The 19753-nt window shown below is 38.6% G+C and overlaps 1 long non-coding RNA gene across 3 annotated transcripts in view; it reads right to left on the reverse strand.

The window, feature by feature from the left end:
* Positions 1–19753, reverse strand: part of LOC131415225 (uncharacterized) — a 133458-nt gene that overhangs the window by 59348 nt on the left and 54357 nt on the right. The window contains exon 11 of one of the 3 annotated variants that reach the window (XR_009222363.1): positions 17639–17800. The exons of 1 other annotated variant lie outside the window; for it this stretch is intronic. This is a non-coding gene — a long non-coding RNA (uncharacterized LOC131415225). Of the gene's footprint in view, positions 1–17638; positions 17801–17859; positions 17959–19753 lie in introns of those variants that run through there. One more of the 3 variants, XR_009222361.1, reaches the window with a different exon arrangement.

The raw sequence follows: 19753 nt of genomic DNA on the forward strand, positions 1-19753 counted from the left end.
TAGGTGCATGTATATTAATGTATTATGTCTTCTTGGTGAAATGTCCCTTTTATCCTTATGTAATGTCTGTCTTTGTCTCTTGTCAGGCAAGGGAAACAAAAGAAAAAATAAGGAAGTGAGACTACATCAGACTAAAAAGTTTCTGCACAGCAAAGGAAACTGTCAACAAAATGAAAAGACAACCTACCAACTGGGAGAAAATATTTGCAAATCATATATCTGACAAGGGGTTAATTTCCAAAATATATAATGAACACAAACAACTCCACAACAAAAAAATGAACGACCTGATCAAAACATGAGCAGAGGATATGAAAAGACATTTTTCCAAAGAAGTTATACAGATGGCCAACAGGCACATGAAAGATGTTCAACATCACTAATTATTAGGGCAATGCAAATCAAAACTAGAATGAGATATCACCTCACACCCATCAGAATGGCTATAATTAAAAAGGCAAGAAATAATAAGTGTTGAAAAGGATGTGGAGAAAAGGGAACCCTCATACATTGCTGGTGGGAATACAAACTGCTGCAGCCACAATGGAAAAAAGGATGGAGATTACTCAAAAAATTAAAAATAAAAATACCATAAGATCCAGCTATTCTACCTCTGGATATTTATCTGAAGAATATGAAGTCAGTAATTCAAAAAATGTATGCGCCCCTATGTTCTTCACAGCATTATTCACAATAGTCAACACTGGGAAGCAACTCAAGTACTTATCAATGGATGAATGAATAAAGATGTGATATATATACATATATACCATGGAATACTACTCAGCCATAAAGAAGACAACCTCATGCCATTTGTGACAGTATGGATGGACATTGACGGTATTATACTAAGTGAAACGAGTCAGATAGACAAAGAAAAATACTGATTGATTTCACTCATATTTGGAAAATAAACAAACACATAGATAAGGAGTACAGATTGTAGTTACCAGAGGGAAAGAGGGAAAGGTGTAAAGGGGCACATATGTATGGTGACAGATGAAAACAAGACTATTGGTGGGGAACATGATCCAGTCTATACAGAACTGAAATATAGTAATGTACGCCTGAAATTTACACAGTTATAAGCCATATGACCTCAATAAAATTAAAAAGAAATTTATTTTTAAATATAGCAAGACCCACTTTACTCCTGGGCTGCAGGCAGCACACACACTCACTGAATTACACAGAAGGGCAGTTTCTCAGGTGAGTCCTGTCTGTTTTGCCACCATCGGAACCTCCTGATGAAGAACACAGACCCTAGGATGCTGAAGCAGGTGGGACCCCTGGAGCAGGGAATGTTCTGAGAGTGTGTGACACAAAGTATCTGTGCAGTGCATACTGGGTAGTGAGTTTGTGCTTCTCTTCAAGGTATGCCTTTGGTCATAATCTGCCAATAACTCAAGGAAAATCAATCTTAGGCTTCTTAAATGGAAAATTCTCGTGTCCCAACTTGAAAGCTGCTGAGTTAGAATTCCGGGGAAGGGACACTGGACTTGTCCAGTTATTATCGTGTAGACTGAAGTCTGAGAAGCACTGCTGCTGGTGTCCAGCTGTAGCCACTGCCCGAGGTCAAAGCTCCACATCTTGTGAGGCCTGAGACGGCTCCCAGGGGAGATTTCTGTCTGTCGTCTGCAGAGGGGCGGCCACCTCACTTCTTCCCGCTGACTCGCTTCCCTAACTGGCTTCGTTGTGCTTTTCTTAGTCCTTTTCTTTACCTTCAGAGGTAACTGGGAAAGGCAACATAGAGATACAAATTTTACTAAATCTAACACTTAAGTAATCTTTAAAAAATTGTACAGCGTTCAGATGTAATATTTATTTTTCTGTTGGGTTGTTTTTTTGTCTTTCTCCCTTTTGTTGTCTTAAAGTATTTTGTGTTATTGACTGGGAAGATAAGATGATATTAACATCAGCTTTATATTGAGCCCCAAACCAGGAAAGCACTTTATATTTGTCATATGGAATTAAGAATCACATTTGTGTAATGATGTTTAAAGGAATTTGGTTGTTTTATTCCTTGTTTTTTCTTCTTTTTGGCATAATAATGTCCCAGTTTCTTCTTGGTGGACTGATCAGGAATATTGATGTCTGATCTATAAGTGAAGAGTAAATAGAAGGGCATTCTTACTATTCATAAATCTCTTCCTCACTAACATTTCCTAAATGATAACATGGGTGTTAGAGTTAAGAATTTTGATTTTTCCCCCACTGGATTATAGAAAGAAAGATAGTCATTAGAGACTTTACTTGGAGTTGTAGTAAAAGAGCATAACATAAGAGCACTGAGCTTGGGCTCGGCCATGTATCAGCTTTGTAACCTGGTTGAGTTTTCTAGCCACTGTACCCAGTCTCTTCATCTATAAAATGAAGAGAAGAACAACATCTACTACGTCGGGATATTTTGAGGGTTATGGGAGTTCATGTATGTTCAAGCACAGAATTAGCATTCAGAGTGCAGTGCCTGCTTCAGTAGAAGTGTTTGCTGCTGTTATTTTAATTATCATTATTTCATGTCCTATCTTCCTCATGAGTTCCCTGTAAAACCAACAATATTCCACAGTGTAAACAGTTTTATTCCAGGTCCCTGCTTAAAGGCCTTCAGAGGGAGCCTCGTGCTCATAATCTCCTGTTTTTATCCCAGTCTCTGGAGGGATGCATTTATCTCTTTCTTCTTTGCACTTAGGCACTGAATGGGGGCCCACACCCAGCCCTGCATGTCCTCCTTTTAGTATCCGATGCTTTTCAGACACTGCTTAGTGTTTACTTGGTGGACTATACTCCCTGACATGAACAACTCATGGGAGATAAGACGTAGGAAACATTGTTCCATGTAGGTCTCTGAGTTTATCATAACTCTGAGTACAGTTGATCAAGGGCAAAGGTAGAGTCCCTTAATGCAAAGATATTCAGAGATGAGGGTGTTCTAATGTGACACCACCTGAAAATAAAGGAAGCACATAAAAGCATATGAAGTTTTAAAAGGAAAAGCACACAACTAGAAGAATTGATCCCATTAAATACACTATTCTATTTGTTTATGCATCAAATTACTGATAGGAAATAGCCAGATGTAGAGATAGTAGAATTGATCAATTTCACAGAGAATTCTTTTTAACAGTTGTTCATATCTTGTGTTTTACATCATTGATTAGGGTAATATTTTCATCATTTCCTTTCCTAGTGTCTTTATCTTTCTCAACTTTTCCAAGAGATATATTTATATTATCCTCTAAAATTTTAGGGCAATTTAAAAAAAGTTATCAAACATTTTAAGTTATTGATTTTGTATACTGGAGGAGATCTGGATTGAAAGTTAATTAGTGATAATTAGAGTTTTAGTTTGGTAAAGGATGGTAGTTGGAATTGATAACAGGATGTTTGTAACCTAGTTTTTTCTTCATTATTTGATGTAGTTTTCAAAATGACAGAGCAAGTAATTTTTCATGTAATATATTGTCTCATTTTAAAATATGTGTTCTTGGAGAGGGTGATGGAGGTAACTAGAAAATAATTTAATGTAGTGACTTGTTTTTCTCAAGTAGATCTGTTATAAACCCAACAGCTGTATAACATCATTTTGTCCAAATGACTTGATGGCACTTTCTTGACTTTTCTTGCTGTGACTCTAGCAATCTGAGGTCACACCACCTTCTCTCTCCTAGTCATGCTTTCAGTTGTAAGAGTGACACTATCAGTAATATAGTGACAACTTTGCACACAGTCTACTATTTACTAAAATATATATATCAATTGCAAACTTTGATAACATAATTATTAAGTAATGAACTATTTGCAGTGCACTTAACAACTGATTGCTACACATTATTGTGTAGTGACATCATGGTTAAAACCATTATTTGCAACATGTGACCCCTTTCAATTTTATTTTAAAGGAAAAGGTTCAATGACTTTTTTCTTTTTGAAGAAGAAAGACTTGCATTTCCATCTTAGAAAACTGAGAACTTGCTTTTTGCCTTTTTTTTGTCTTCAGCTCTTCTTCCTATTGGTTACTAATTCACATGTCCAGTTTCTTCAGATTCATGGTGCTACCTCTTCTGCCTTTTTCATGGTTCTCACTTTAATTTTTCTATAATCCCGTCTGAGAAAGATGCTTATCTCCACCTTCATATATCAAGGAAGGAACGGACCCTCCTTTCTGTGAACTTGGAGACAGAGGCCAAGGTGAAGCCTCGGTGCCCCTCCCCACCAGTGAGCTGCAGAAGGCCTGCAGAGTCCTGTGAATCTTTTGCTCCCATCCTGACTCCCTACATAGTTGGCATTGACACCACGGAGAAACCCAGCTTGGTACAATCGAATTTTTGAAGTCTATAGAAGCCTGCTGAAGGATAAGATTGGCTAGAAAGGACATCAGCAAGCAGTGTGCTCCAAAAGTTGGTGGCAGAAACATTAAGAAGAAGAAAATCTTTTCGTTTATCTTGTTTTCTTTTTATGTTCTCTATCTTCATTTTCCTTTACTTAGATGGTACAAACCCTGTCCACCCCCCATCGTGGTTCTTTTCCTGGAGTCCCACGGCAGTTTATTCATATCTCTTTCATTCAAATTATTTCTGTAGTGTAATTTATCTGGTCATATATATCTGTTTTCCTTGCAGACTGCCAACATTTCAAGACCTTTGGGCACATAGTGTATACTTAAGTATTTGAGTGAATAAATGAATCTCTTTTGTGGCATAAGATCTAAATAAATAAAATATCTACTAAGCACATGAATGCAAGCATTTGAGAGAGAGTTTTGTGTCTCCTGAAGTAGCCTGTGGACCAGTTTAGGGGCTCAGTGCCAAGGTTACTTAATAGATTTAGATAAAATGAAAGAGATAATTAACTTTAGTTTTAAAATTCTTGGAGAACAGGAACAGCATATCTAGGTGTGGATCAGGACTTGATCATTCTTGTTGCATCTTTGGAAAATCCAGTCCTTTATCTTTCTATGAAAATGTGACTGGCCAAGAGAATGAACAGAGGACTGGCTTTTAGAAAGGCAATTTTGTCAGAGGAATTCCTGGAGGAAAAAATATAGAAGGAGAGCTGGTAGAAACACGGCAGAAACTTTTTGTGTAGAAACCCTAAAAATTGGGTTTACATGCTGTCTGAAAGAACTGTAACCCAACATTTCTCCAATATAGATTTGAGCAGCTTTTAAATATCTAGGTATACAAAAGGGTTAGAAAGGAAAATAGATCAAACTGAAAGGAATTTAGGATGGAACAATGAAATGAAGCTGAAGTAAGCCAGTGCACTGAAATGTGTTTCAGAAGGACCTGCAGTTTTTAAAGGTAGTTGGAAATGTATCCCTCAGGTTTCAAGTAGAAAGGGAAATGGGAACAATTCTGTATCATCTCATGTCCATGAGATTAAAAGCAACAGTCTCTCAGAGAAGCAATACTTTTCTGGCCTCTAATGTCCCAAAAAGTGTTTGAATGGTGCCTAATGAAAGAGATTCTGTGTGATGTAATGCAAATACAGTATCATCGACTCATATCCGAGTTTAGTTCAAACACTTTAGGACACGTTCAATTGAGGTAACGCAGAATTCTATAAGGGGCCAAGGAAGAGGCCGACAGCATTCTCTCTCAGCTTCTCACTTGACCAAGGGAGAAAATGTTCTTGAACAGATCGACCACATCTCCTAAAGACAATGCTGCATTTTCAATTTTTCTTTTTGTAAACTCAGTCTGCATTTCCCATTACATATGCAAGCTAAAGCCTGTGTGTAGACATCCTTCGTTGGCAATGAGGAGCAGATCCATACTATTAAATAATCAAATAAGCAAAACATCTGGTTGGCCCCTTTTAGGAAAATTACAAGTTTAAGTCCACCTTCATTGGTGGAAGTACATGGTATATCAGAATTAAAATATCTACCACTTATTATGCAGCTAATCATAAGTCACGCTATTTAAATGAAACTGAATGAATTCTTCTATTAAGTGGAATAGATTTTAGACAAACTGATGTATAATTTCATATAGGTGCATTTTTACTTAAAATGTAAAACTCTTTAGAGACCGTTTCATTCAGTTTTAGAGGCATATTTTGTATATTTTGATGATTTTATTTATTTTCCTTCATAGTAGAAAGGCACATCCTACTTTTTCTTGCTGCCTTCTCTCTACAAGATAAAACTCATCCAAGTTTATTTTGTTTTATAAGGCATAGGCTTACGTTGTGATGATAAAGAGATCATTTCTGAAACATGTTTGGAACTGTAGGGAGCCCAGAATTTTAGATTATGCTCAGAATTTTGTGAGGTAACTTCAAAGCAGATGGAACATTTAAAATTTTGCCAGAAAAGTTTTGTCTTACTTTTCTTCACAGTAATTAAAAAAAAAAAAGTTTAGTTTCTTAATTCTTCAGATGGGTGAGTGAAGGAGTTGGCAGGATTAAATGTACCCTTGAGAGAGCTCTTACTGGGTTACTCTTTCAAAACAACCATTGTGGGCCGACCCCGTGGCTTAACAGTTAGGTGCACGTGCTCCGCTGCTGGCAGCCCTGGTTCGGATCCCAGGCGCGAACCGACACACCGCTTCTCCAGCCATGCTGAGGCCACGTCCCACATACAGCAACTAGAAGGATGTGCAGCTATCACATACAACTATCTACTGGGGCTTTGGGGGAAAAAATAAATAAATAAAATTTTTAAAAAAAGTAATTAAAAAAAACACCACCATCCTAGTTTATGAGTATTTAATGGGGATTCTGTCAGTCCCAGAGCTGCTGACAGAGGCAGTTCCCAAAGCTCCAGCAGGTCCCGGGAGAAGACAGCGCTGGTAATCAGTGTCATCAGAGTTTGCATGAGGAGTGGTCATTCTGTGGATGTTAGAACCGAGTGGAGTTCTCAAATGCAGCCAGTGACTCTAGACATGAGCCCTGGTCAGAAGCCAGTTCACTTGTCATTCCCTCTGAACATGGTGTCTTCCATCTGCTCGTGCCCCTTTTTGCCATTTCTCATGCTTCTCCTGACTCTTTCTCTTTCCTACACCTTCTTTCTTCTTTTTTCTCTCTTTCTTACTTTTACTCTCTGTTATATTCCTTCTCCTTATCATTTTTTTCTTCCTTTTCTTATTGTTCTCATTTATTTTCTTTTTATTTTGTAGCACAGTTACTCTGTACATCACATTCATCTTAAAATCTTGACCCTCTACAACTCTTATATTTCAGTTAGCTATTTTGAAGAAAGTGTTTTGATAAATTTCTCTTAGATGTTATAACATGCTGATTCAAGGAGATAAAAACTATCATGAAAGGGATGGGGATGGAGAATGAATTCAGTTCAGGTAGCCATGGAATTAGACAGAGGGAAACTGAAAGCTTAGGTGTTGATGTTCAAAATATTTCCTGATACATCTTTGTAGTTCATTGTTGTGGTAAACTGCACATGGTCTTATTTACTGTTGGAGCCCAGAAGTTTGCTCCTCTGGGCAGGTCAGCATGTCTCGGCCTATAGAAAAGAAGCTAGGAAACACTGCCTGCGTTTCTAATGTAAAGAACTGTTCGTGTTCCACCAGGAGATCTTTTGGGCTCTTCCCTGCACTATCTGAATAGAAAAAGAGGAACAGAAGCTTTTCTCCATCTGCACAAAGCCGGGACCCTATTTTGAGTTTGAGAGGATTTACATGTGACTGAAAACAAAAGTGTTCCCAAGTTTGGATTTGCTTTAACAAGATCTATAGGCCGGCTTTGATGTTAAAGGTCTTTATTCAAAATTGGCTACATCTAGTGTTAAGTTCAGAGTTGAGATTTCTGACTATAAGACAGAAGAATGCCTTTTTGATTAACTCAGTGAAATACAATATTTGGGAAAATGGTTATATTTGAAAGCTACTTGTTAATATTCTGTTACCACAGTGACATCTGTAGGTAAGTGACTACTTCATGCTATTCTCGATGATTTCTGTTTGAAAGACACGCCCTGAGCTTGATAAATAAATGGCAAGCAATAAGATATATTGGAGCATATGAGGAAGCGATTTGGAGTAAATCTAACTCGGCCTGAGTTTGTTTTTCCAAAAGGTCTTGTCGCCTGCATTCTGAATCTGCTTTGCCATGTCTCCAAGAGAAGAATAAATGCCCTTAAGATAAGAATGCAGCTTCCCCCTCATTGGCATTGCCTTAAGGATAAGCATTTCTCCCTAGGCTGTGATTTTACTGCTGCATTCATCCTGTGACCGCCCAGCTCCAGACAACAGACCTGACACCAGCCACATCCATCGAGACAGCAGACCTGCTCCCTGCTGTGTCCATCAATAGCTATTCTAGCAGGGCAAACTGGCAGGGCGATCTTGTGGTTATTGTAAAAGGTACATTACAATCCTATGTGATACATGCTCTTTGATGGTATATAACCACTCTGTACTCTCCACTTCTTTGGTGCCCTTCCTTCTTTAGGGAAGGAAGGCCCAGGGCCATGGTCCTCAAAAGTTAGTTCATAATAAACTCACCCTAATTTTGATTTATAGATTGATTATGGATTATTTACATCGACATGTTTTACAAGTAATAAAATATCTTGAAAGGAAACAATAAAGCAGCAGCCCTGCATTACACATGAAAGTTGTGCTCCCCCTGGAGGGAAAATGAGGATACAACATGGGTCGAGTACTTGATTTTATAATCCACTGGTGCCTTTCAAAAATATAGCTATTATTGTAAGAGTAAAGATATCCTTAAGAATAGTGCCACAAAACAGGTTTTCCCAGCTTCTTTTGTCAGAGCTGAGACCGACATCAGGCTGGGGCACTTGAAGAGGCATGGTGGACTCAACTGAGGGTTACTTAATTACTGTGAGATGATTAGCCAATAGTGAATAAGATGCAGAATGATTAAAAACAGGTAAAGGGACATAAAGTTGGAAATAATTAAGAAAAATAATGCCTTCAAAATATCCTCTCATTATTTTTATAGCACATTTTGTGGCATGACTAGGATAGTATGTTAGATTTTTCTAAATCCTTATCTCCAGGGCATATATTACTGAGTTCTTCATTGTATATGATAATGCCAAAGAAAACCTGGACAAAAGTATTCTGTACTATCAACAAGGACAAAGTATGTACAACATTGCTCTATATATTAAGATTCCAGCTGTAATAGTCAAGATATATATTCAGGTGTGTAAAATTATAATGATTTTCTATTTTTCTCGGGCTGTGAACCATGGTAAAATATATAATAATAAGCAGAAAACCTGATGAACTAGGTGATTTAAAACACCTGATTTTACAGCTTGGACATTCAAGGGTGAAATACATCAATTTAAATTTCACACCTTCTCATTTCCTTCTAGCCAGTGAAGTGTCTGGAAGACACAAAATACATAAAATTAATTGAGAGTTAACAGTATTTGGAAGCAGTTGAGGTTAAGCCCTCAACAATGGTGGCCCTTACTTCTGGAACCATTGAATCTTTGTCATAAGTTTATTGTATAGACAAGTTCTCTTCTTAGATGATTTGTGCATGTTTCATAGAAGAGAGACAGGGCAGGAGAATTAACTATTACTCTACACCGGTTCCTTTACTGTATTACCTCATGCAATTCTTACAGTAATCCTTTAAAGTAACTATTACAATTCATATTTAACTGATAAAGAAAACCATGTATAGCGGCCTGCCCGGTGGCGCAAGCGGTTAAGTGTGCTCGCTCCGATGCACCGGCCTGGAGTTCGCCGGTTCGGATCCTGGGCGTGCGCCAACGCAACGCTTGGCAAGGCATGCTGTGGTGGCATCCCGTATAAAGTGGAGGAAGATGGGCATGGATGTTAGCCCAGGGCCAGTCTTCCTCAGCAAAAAAAGATGAGGATTTGCAGATGTTAGCACAGGGCTGATCTTCCTCACAAACAAAATAAGACCATGTTCACAAAATTGATCAAGGGTAAGAGGGAAGATCTGAACATCAGTCTGTTGGGTTTTATGCCTCTATTCTCTCCACTGTGATAAAAATGGTACTTCAACATGGGTACTCACCATCTGGCTATTTAATACCAGTTCTTGCCAGCATCACTGGATGAGATGAGATGAGAAGTTTATTTCCAAAGTTATTCTATTATATTTATACTATTTATGAGTCAGATGTCAAGACATGTTTTAGAGGCAGAGAGAACAACTGATTACTTCACCTACACATTTTTCAGTTTTATTATAACTTTCGTGTGTCACGTTGTGTCAACTTTGTGTCAACTTTACCAACTTTAGTGCTTCACTGTTCTTTTTTAAAAAACTCACAATTTAATTTTCCATGTAAAGCACCTTGCTGTTTTCTTCTTAGTCACTAGATGGCAGTTCTGTATGTCTGTAAATTACCACTACAGCAGGAAACGAGAGGTCTTAAGCCAGTTTGCTCTGTACAAATGATGGACATAGGAGGATTTCTGGTCCATCAGGGCTGCCTGTGTTATTCCGTGGCCGTAACGGGGATGTCCAGGACTGCTTAGTCAGGGGCACGAAGCAGAGTGAGAAAGCATCCTCTAAGTTCTTCTTCAGATGTGAGTTCAGGCACCTATCCTCTCACCTGAGCACACTGGAGTTTATTGAATGTGTTCTGACTCTTACTCTCTCTCTGTAGTTAATAAGTCTGGGAGCTCCATACCCCTAGAAAAAACACACGACTCATAAAGCCTTTTCTCAACTAAACGGAGTTGAGGGCTATGGTGTTGCCTGAGAGTCTGATGCTTAAAGCAAACGCACCTGGTGCTCATGTGGAGGGAAAGAGAGACAACTACTCCTGGAGGGCTTTTATTGATGCTCCTATGGAAGGAACAAGTTTAAAATAAAACCACATTGCTTAAACCTCACTAACTGATTATTTTATTTTCAAGTAATATGCTGTGAAAATCTGCTATGTCTAAAAAACTATTTCATAAAACTGAAACAATTCTGTTTTTTATTCTCTGGTATTTGAAATACGATTAAAACTGTAAATCCTTTAACATTCTACAATATACAAACAGGCAAATATGAATTATATTCTCAAAAAATGTTTGCTCCCATGCTAAACATTAATATATGGTAGCAAAACGGGTTACCACCCAGTTTTTAACTAAGTTTTTGCTTTTGAAATTACATATAAAATTTGTGTTTTGAAGTATTTTCCTAAAACTCAGCATCTTTCTGATATAAATGGACTAGTTGACAGGTAACTAGAATGAAATTTGATCTTTAAAACTCTAGCTTTGTGTAAGAATTGATAATATCAGGCAGTTGAAAGTTGGGTCTCTCCAATTTATGATATTTATTAATTGTGAATAGCCGCATCTATTACAAAGTGCTGAATAATAAAAAGAAATTAAACAATATCAGCCTTCTCTTACCCCACATGTACAGTTTATATGCAAATAAACTCTCAAAGGTCAGAAAAATGTGTATGATTTCAGCTAACTGGTAAAATACTATCTCATTCCAGTTTTAACCTCATTTGAAATTGATTTAAAAAACTCTTCTCTTAGGATCCTGCTCTGATCAGTGCCCCCTGGTCCCCTCAATGTCTCATTTGATTGCAAACCTATCTGAGGAATTGAATATTCTTTTCCATTTGTTCTCTTGAAGGTATCTGTGATAGTGCTTTTTATACAATTTATTATTATTTTCAGAAACATCTTGGGCCAGCCTCGTGGCTTAGCGCTAAAGTGCGCAAGCTCAGCTACTGGCAGCCCGGATTCGGATCCCGGGCGTGCACTGACGTACCGCTTCTCTGGCCATGCTGAGGCTGCATCCCACATACAGCACCTAGAAGGATGTGCAACTATGACATACAACTATCTACTGGAGCTTTGGGGAGAAAAAAAAGGAGGAGGATTGGCAATAGATGTTGGCTCAGAGATGGTATTCCTCAGAAAAAGAAAAAGAGGAGGATTAGCATGGATGTTAGCTGAGAGCTGATCTTGCTCACACACACAAAAAAGAAACTCTTTATTTAGGAACAAATCAAGGAAACAGATGTGGGAATGTGGGGTCGCCTAGTTGATGGTGCTTGAGGGATTCCTCACGTGAGTCTCGGCATAGAAAAGTTTAAAGAGTAAAGCAGCATTGGTCAGATCAAAAGTGTGGGATGAACATAATTCTGAAGGAATAATGATGGAGACGTAAAAACAAGAAGCCACTTGAATTGCATTGGAAGATATTAGACACATCAAGCGCTGGGAAAAAACCTTGTTTAATGTAAGTTCTTTCTAAACTCTAAGGCAAAAAGTAATATGAATTTACATGGTAATTATAAACCACAAAACATCAATTCACAAGACAAGTAAACAACTAAATTAGAAACCAGAATAAGAAAAATAGAGGTTAAAGGAGAGATGGAGAGAGATGGTTGGGGTCAGAAAACATGGCTGAGTCATCCTTGAAGTCTCCCTCAGACTCTGATCATTCTTAGTGCTCAGTAAACACTTTGAGCCCATGAGCCTGGGGAGGGGCAAAGTGAGAGGTGGTTGGGAGGGGAGACAATGCAAGGATACCCTTGTGGAGGCACTGACATTGAAAATCAGTGACATTCTGCCAAGGTGTTTACCATAATATATTAAGGATTATTCTGGAAAGTTAAGGATTTTTCTGGAATGTATATTTTCATTTTATGGAAACTCCAACTAGCCCGGAGAATGATTTAAACATTTCAGCTTTAGAAATAAAGAGAAGGGCCAGCCCTGTGGCACAGCAGGTAAGTGCACGCGCTCCGCTCCAGCGATCCCAGGTTCACATGATCAGATCCTGGCGCGCATTGATGCACCGCTTGTCAAGCCATGCTGTGGTAACATCCAATATAAAGCAGAGGAAGATGGGCACAGATGTTAACCCAGGGCCAATCTTCCTCAGCAAAAAGAGGAAGATTGGCATCGAAAGTTAGCTCAGGGCTGATCTTCCTCACAAAAAAAAAAAAAAAGAAACGGAAATAATGAGAAACTTTTCTGTCAGTTTTAAGAATGAAAACCAGTTAGCATTTGGAAAACAGTTGCAATTTGAGATGAGAATGTGGAGAAAAAATTAGATGTCACACGTTGTTTTTGCTTTTCTCTAGGGCAGTAAGGCTTGCAGGGGGAATGAAGTTCCATCTTTGCTCTATTGAGTTTGAGAAAGTGTAAAATTCATTTGTTCTGGGCAACACTGTTGACCTGTGGAGAAAGACAGATGGTTCAAGCAGCTGATCTAAAGGAATAACTGAGCTCATAAAAGTTTTTAGCTAATAAAGGATGCTTCTTTATTGAACTTTACTGGACATCTATTGACCTATATATGCAAAGTATTTGTGGTAGGTATTGAGGGAAATACAAAGAATTATAAGGTTCCAAGCTCCTCCACGTACATGAAATGGTTTGCAAGATGTAATTAGATTCTACCAAGGTATTAGTGTATGTTGTATTATAGAACTTAAATAAATGGGAATGTTATCCAGAAATTGTAATTAAGGACAGCTTCTTAGGAGAGGTGAACTAGATCAAGTCCTCAAAGGGACCACTGTTGGGCAGGTGGAGGGAAGAAAGAGTGAGGATTTCAGATGGGGGAAGAGGGGAAAGGTACAGGCATAGAAAGGAACATGGCATTTGGGCATGGGGGTGGGGAGGCCATGACAGGCACAGTCTTCCTGTGACAGAGAGGCAGCTCAGTTTCCTCCTCCAGGAGCCCAGCACTGCTTCCCACCTCCTGGCCTCCTCCACCTGCAGACCCCCCGCCTAAGCCAAGGCCTATCTTATCTGGATCGCTGCCTAATCTCCCAACAGGACCCTTTACTTCCAGTCTTAATTTCTTCTAATCTTTCCTCCACAATGCCTCCAGAGTTACCTTCAAGAATCCAAATTTGTTTAAATGTGACTTCTGCTTATACTCTTTCAATGACTGCTCAGAGCATCTGAGAGATCATTCAGACTCCTGAGCTGGACACGCAGGCTTTCTCTTGCTGTCCTCATCTTTAGCCTCATCACACACTGTTTCCTACATGTTTGCTTTGTTCCAGCCTTAAAAATACACCAATTTTGTGAAAGCTTTAGCATCCTTTATATCTGTATTTTTATGTGTGTTTCTTCTGTCCTCCTACCCACTTTTTTGATCAACTTAATTCCTATTTCTTAACCTAAACTCATGTCAAATGTTCCTTCCTCTTGGACACTTTTCCTGAGAGGTCTCCATCTAGAGACCCCTTTTGATGTCCCCACTCTGGGCCCCTGTACCTATCTACTTTTCCATAACGGTTGTTTTATTCATGTCTCATAGACAGTGAGCTTCTTCAAGCGGAGACTATCCTACTTCTTGATGAATAAATGGCGAGCAATAGTATATATTGGAGCACATGAGGAAGCCACTTAGGGTAAAACTAATTGGGCCTGACCTTGTTTTTTTTTTTTTTCCCCAAAAGGGGCCTGTAGCCTCTGTTCATCCATTGTATATCTGCTTTAAACAATTAACATGTCCCAAAGACAAAAGCAAAGCCCTTAAGATGTAAATGCAACTTTCCCCACATTGGTATTTCCTTAAGGATAAGCATTTCTCCCTAGGCTAGGATTTGATTGCTGTGCTCATCCTGTGATGACCCAACTCGAGACAACAGCCACGTCCATAGAGACAGCAGACTTGATACCCACTGTGTCCATCAATCGACATGCCGAGAGGTCAACGTCATGACTACTCTAAAAGGGACATTGCAATCACATGTGATACGTGCTCTTTGATGGTATATAACCACTCTGTACACCCCACTTCTTTGGAGTGCTCCATTTCTTTGTGAAAGGACTCTCCTGGGCTATATGACCCTCAAAGTTTGGTTCATCATAAACTCAACCCAATTTTGATTTATAGATTGGTTATGGATTATATGCATTGACATTCTATTTGTCCCTCCAGTATCTAAACACAGTACCTGACACCTTTGGGTCACTCAGAATATGTTTGATGAGTGAATATGTGGGAGACAACACTGGCTGGAGCAGAAGGGGCTTTTCAGGGAGTGGTAGAAAATACGCTCACATTCCTACCATAGTGGTTGAGGCTGTGGGCTTTGGACCAGTTTGTCTGGGCACCAATCCCAGTTATTCCACTTTTAACTGGGGAACCTGTGCAAAGTATTTACTCTCTGAGCCTTAGTTTCCTCATCTATAAAATGCAGCTAATGATTACTCCTGTCTCACAGGGTTTTAGTGAGATTTACATGCATTAACGTATGTAAAGTGCTTAGAAGAGCTGCTGGCGCATAGTAGGCACTAAAATGTTAGCCGTTATGTTATCATTATTGCTCTTATTTCTGAGCAATACTCTGGTTTTGAAAAGATGCTTTCATAATATAGGTGATCCTCATTATTTGTGGATTCCGTGTTTGCACACTTGTCCACTAGCTAAAATGTACTGGCAGCCTCCGAATAAACACTCACAGGGCTTTAATGTCCATTTGCAGATATGCACAAAGTGGTGAAAAATTTATTCACTGGATGAGCACGTTCCCAGCTGAGGGGAACCAGGTGACGCTCTGCCCTCGTTTCAGCTCATACTGTAAACGTGTCCTTCTTGCAGTCTATTTAGTGACTCATTTCTTATCTTTTGTGCTTTGTGTTGGTGACTTTGCTATTTAATATGTCCCCCATGTGTAGTGCTGCAATGTTGCCTGGTGTTCCTCAGGGCAAGAGGCTTAGCCTTTACAGAGAAAGTATGTGTGTTCAGCAAGCTTCTTTCAGACACGAGTTACAGTGCTGTTGGTGTGAGTTCAATGTTAATATATCACCAATATATCTTAAATAAGGTGACTTTAAAGAGAAACACACAGAAAATAAGGTTATGTATTGATCAGTTGAAGAAAATGTAACTAAGGCTCGCAGCAACCTAACCCTGCATTTCCTGTAGTAGCAGTGGGTCGTATTCACCAATTCAGTGTTCACGGTGACTTTATAGAATGTCACACTGTGCATAACGAGAACTGACTGTATCTTATGTAATCTTCACATACTCCTTTATAGTAGGCAGGGTAAGGATCAGGGTGTCCACATTCTACAGGCTATTACAGACCTTATGAGCAAAGTAGAGAATTTAAAATGTCTTGTGCTCAGCATAAGAGCCATGAGATTTTGAGCAAGGAAGATCTATGATGAACTGATGTTTAAGGAACAGTTACCTGGCAAGAGAATGTAGTTTTGAGAGGAAGAGGGAGAACTGAGCCGGAAAGGAGGACCAGCTGTTAAACTCTCCAAGTATTCCCATTGTTAGGTGAGGAGATTCGGAGCTAAGGTGCTGATGTGATAAAGGAAAAGTAGCAGCCAAAGGATGAAATAATGGATTTGGTAACAATATATAGGGTGTAAATTAGGCTGTGGTTCTCAAAGTGGGGTCTGTGGACCAGCAGCATCAGGATCACCTGGGAACTGGGTATAAATGCAAATTCTCAGGTGCTGCTGCAGATCCGCAGAACTGGAAACTCTGGGGTGGGGCCTGGCAATCTGGGTTTCAACAAGGCCTCCAGGTGCTTCTGGTGCCCATCAAGTTTAAGAGCCAATGAATTAGAAAATGATTCAAACACGTCACCGTGCCCAGGTAAGCTGCATGGCAGGGACGTGGTATTTGTTTAGAGGATAAGATGCATTTTAAATTTTAGGAAAAAGTAGTTCAGCGTCTGTTTCACCATAAGGATTCCAGAGATGCCATTTTAGCTCTCTGCGTTTAAGCTCTTTTTTCCACAATATGTTCTCTTTTAGAGACCCTTTGGTAACTTATTTACCACTTAGCACATATTCTGAGAGTCCCTTCTTTCTTGTAATCCCGTTTCAGACGTGAAAATATATTTTATTTTTGTGCACAATCTCCTTTATTTAAAATCTGGATGTCTCTTCCTATAGGATCATGTATTGCACGTGCAATCTTACTGTAAATTTGGAATGCCATTGGTTTGATCCAAAACCTTAGAATGTTTTAGAATTTAGAACCTGATGAATAGAGAATGTATAAGCTTCTGTGTAGGACTCATATTTTTCAGATGTCTAGAGGTATCCCAACTTGCCAGTAATGTGGCCTTAGATTTAGCAGATCTTGAAAATCTGAATATAGTAGAAAATGAATTACGTGTCTCATATTAACATTTACAAAATAAATGATCACAATGTTAACTTACCAATAAGCACTCTCTATATTTTAGGCTCTGAAAGTATCTTGCTTACATAATAAACATGATAAAGTTTCAAAGATGGGACAATTAACTTTTCAGCAAAAGCTTTACTTGAGTGTATCTTGGCTTCCTTTTTGATAGTTTTAGCCTTAATGTTACAATATTGTTTTCTTTTTCTGGGAATCAGATAATCTTGTATTTGGTGAACATTTTAATTTTTAATGGCCACTTGTATTTCGTGATATGCAGGTGTTCAAACAATCTATAAGAACTAACCATTACTACCCACATATAGGATTATACAGGAATGGAGGAGTTTTGGCTGACTTGTTGTATATAATGGCAGACTCTACCACTTACAATAATTTAGGGATTTGAAGCAGTATTTTTAAATACAAATAATCTCAAAATCAGTAATATATAAAGTATATTACTTACTGTGTTAACTAATCAAAATAGTTAAATTTGTTATTTTTCCTCCATTCATAAGGATGCACCCTTTATACAGATTCTGTACAAATTGCAAAGATCACTTTTTTCCTTTTCAAAATTTATTTATTTTAATTTTTATAGTGAGAATCTTAGTGTTGGGTAAACTGCTGCACAATTACTGGAAATGTTGAGAGTCTTTTGGAAAAGTGTAGAAGTCGAAAGAGAATGTAAAGTACATTTCTCCAATGTCAAGTCCTTTGAGCCTCTGTCTAGTTGTACCTTGAAGAGATGGAAGATTAAGTACAAGCAAACGACACAAGAGAACAGGCTGCCAACTTGAGAGTTTCCCACTGACCACAGAATGCCTGGCAGATGCTTGGAGATGTCGGGGGAAGAGGGAGAATCTCTCTCTGCCCTTTCCCTTAAGGTTCTTCTGGCTGGCCAAATAATCAACAAGACAGGTTAGCAGGAGAAAATAATACCAAGTTTAATAACATGTATACATGGGAGAAAGCAGGGACACTGCGTTTCTCAACACAATAGCAGAAATTCTCGTCTTAAATACCATTTTCAGCCAATGACAAAGGAGGATGTTGGGGGTGGGGGGAGTCAGTTACAGGAGATTATCACTAAAGCACAGTAAACAAGAGTAAGGTTTATTATGTAGCTCAAGGCCTCACCTTCCACATTGATAAGTCACTAGAAATGAGCTCATCCCCCTCTCTTCCCAATACAGAGCGGGAGATACCTTTACAAATGGAGACTTCCCTTGTAAATGATTGTCTGGCAACTCCTCTCAGGGCCATCCAAAGAATGTGGCCAGAGAGACAGAACTCCCGATAAGATGAGCTTGTTAGTGCCTTTTCTATTGTAACCTCTATCCTACATTATCTTTATAGCAGTCATGATAGATCTGTTCTAGGAAGGAGCCACCATGTCAAATTCTTTAGGCAGTTAGTGGGGGAGGTCAAATGTCCCTAGAGAAAACAACCAACGTAAAGAGAGAGATTTCAGGGTGGCCAAATCTTGATCTCCCACAGTCCCGCCTTTGAAACCAAAATTTTCACAGTCCTTTTGAAACTTAAAGAAGTTTCATAGTCCAGAAGCTGTGTTGGTAGATTGTTTCATCTCACTTAACACATTTCTTAGTCCTGATAATAGATCAGTTCAATTAAGTTCATTTTGGAAGGTGGTGATGCAGGTGGGCTCTCAAGGTTACGCCTATATTATGGAAGCAAGCAATCAAGTATTTAATAGAAGCATTTCTATGTAAACAAAAGAAAAACAAGGTTAATGGCTAGAATAAGTTGTAAAGCAGTTTTTGAGTTCAGAGGACAGCCAGTGAAGAAGAATTTTAGATGTCAGCGTCAAAGCATCTTTTGCAGTTTAAAATGTCTCTGATGATGTCATCAAGTAATGTCTTAAGTTTGTATCAAGTCCATCAGCTTTAGTTTGTAAGGCTTCAGGAAAAAGGGCAGGTTCAGTTTTTAGTGATTTCAAATGAAAATGATGGAAAAATCAAAAACGTTAGTTTGGACATCTGTAGCCAGATATTTCAGGAGACTAGAAGAAATCAGGATCCAGTCCAGTCAATAGATATAAAACAAAAACCTCAAAAGACAATTAACAAAACTAGGATCTAATATCTGCAAATGTATACTATAGTTTTTACTGAAACATAATTTTTTTTCTCTAAAATCACCCTCATTTTTATCAAAGATAGCCAAATTAAAACTAACTAGTTTGCAAAATAAGTCTAGTTTCAATAGAGTTGGACCAATTATTTACATAAGTACAGCAAGAATAGCAATTGATCACATAGGCTCTTTTAAATCTGCTTTGCTGGAACTTTTTGTAAGGAATCTCACATTGAACTTCAAAAGCTTCTCGAGGCCAGGAAAGCCAAGCCAAGGATTTTGTCATCAGACTTTGCCTGCAATACCTACAGATTTGGGTGAATTCCTCTCTTCCAAGGTTCCCCCCAAATATTTCAAGGTTCCTTGTACCTGCCAGACAAGTGACATTCTTTACTTATCCTGGTAAGTGCTGCTTGGAACATAAGGTACCAGGCCAATATTTCCACGTGTCTTTATTCCATAAAGTCCAATCTTCATTCCTCAAAAGCTATATGGTTATATCGCAAATATGATGTTCCAGTCACAACCTTGGTAATATAACAAGTGTTTCCAATTGTGTCCTGTTATAAGGAGAACAGATTCTTATTGAACTTAT

Source organism: Diceros bicornis, chromosome 16 (genome assembly GCF_020826845.1).
Source record: "Diceros bicornis minor isolate mBicDic1 chromosome 16, mDicBic1.mat.cur, whole genome shotgun sequence".
Taxonomy (NCBI): Eukaryota; Metazoa; Chordata; class Mammalia; order Perissodactyla; family Rhinocerotidae; genus Diceros; species Diceros bicornis.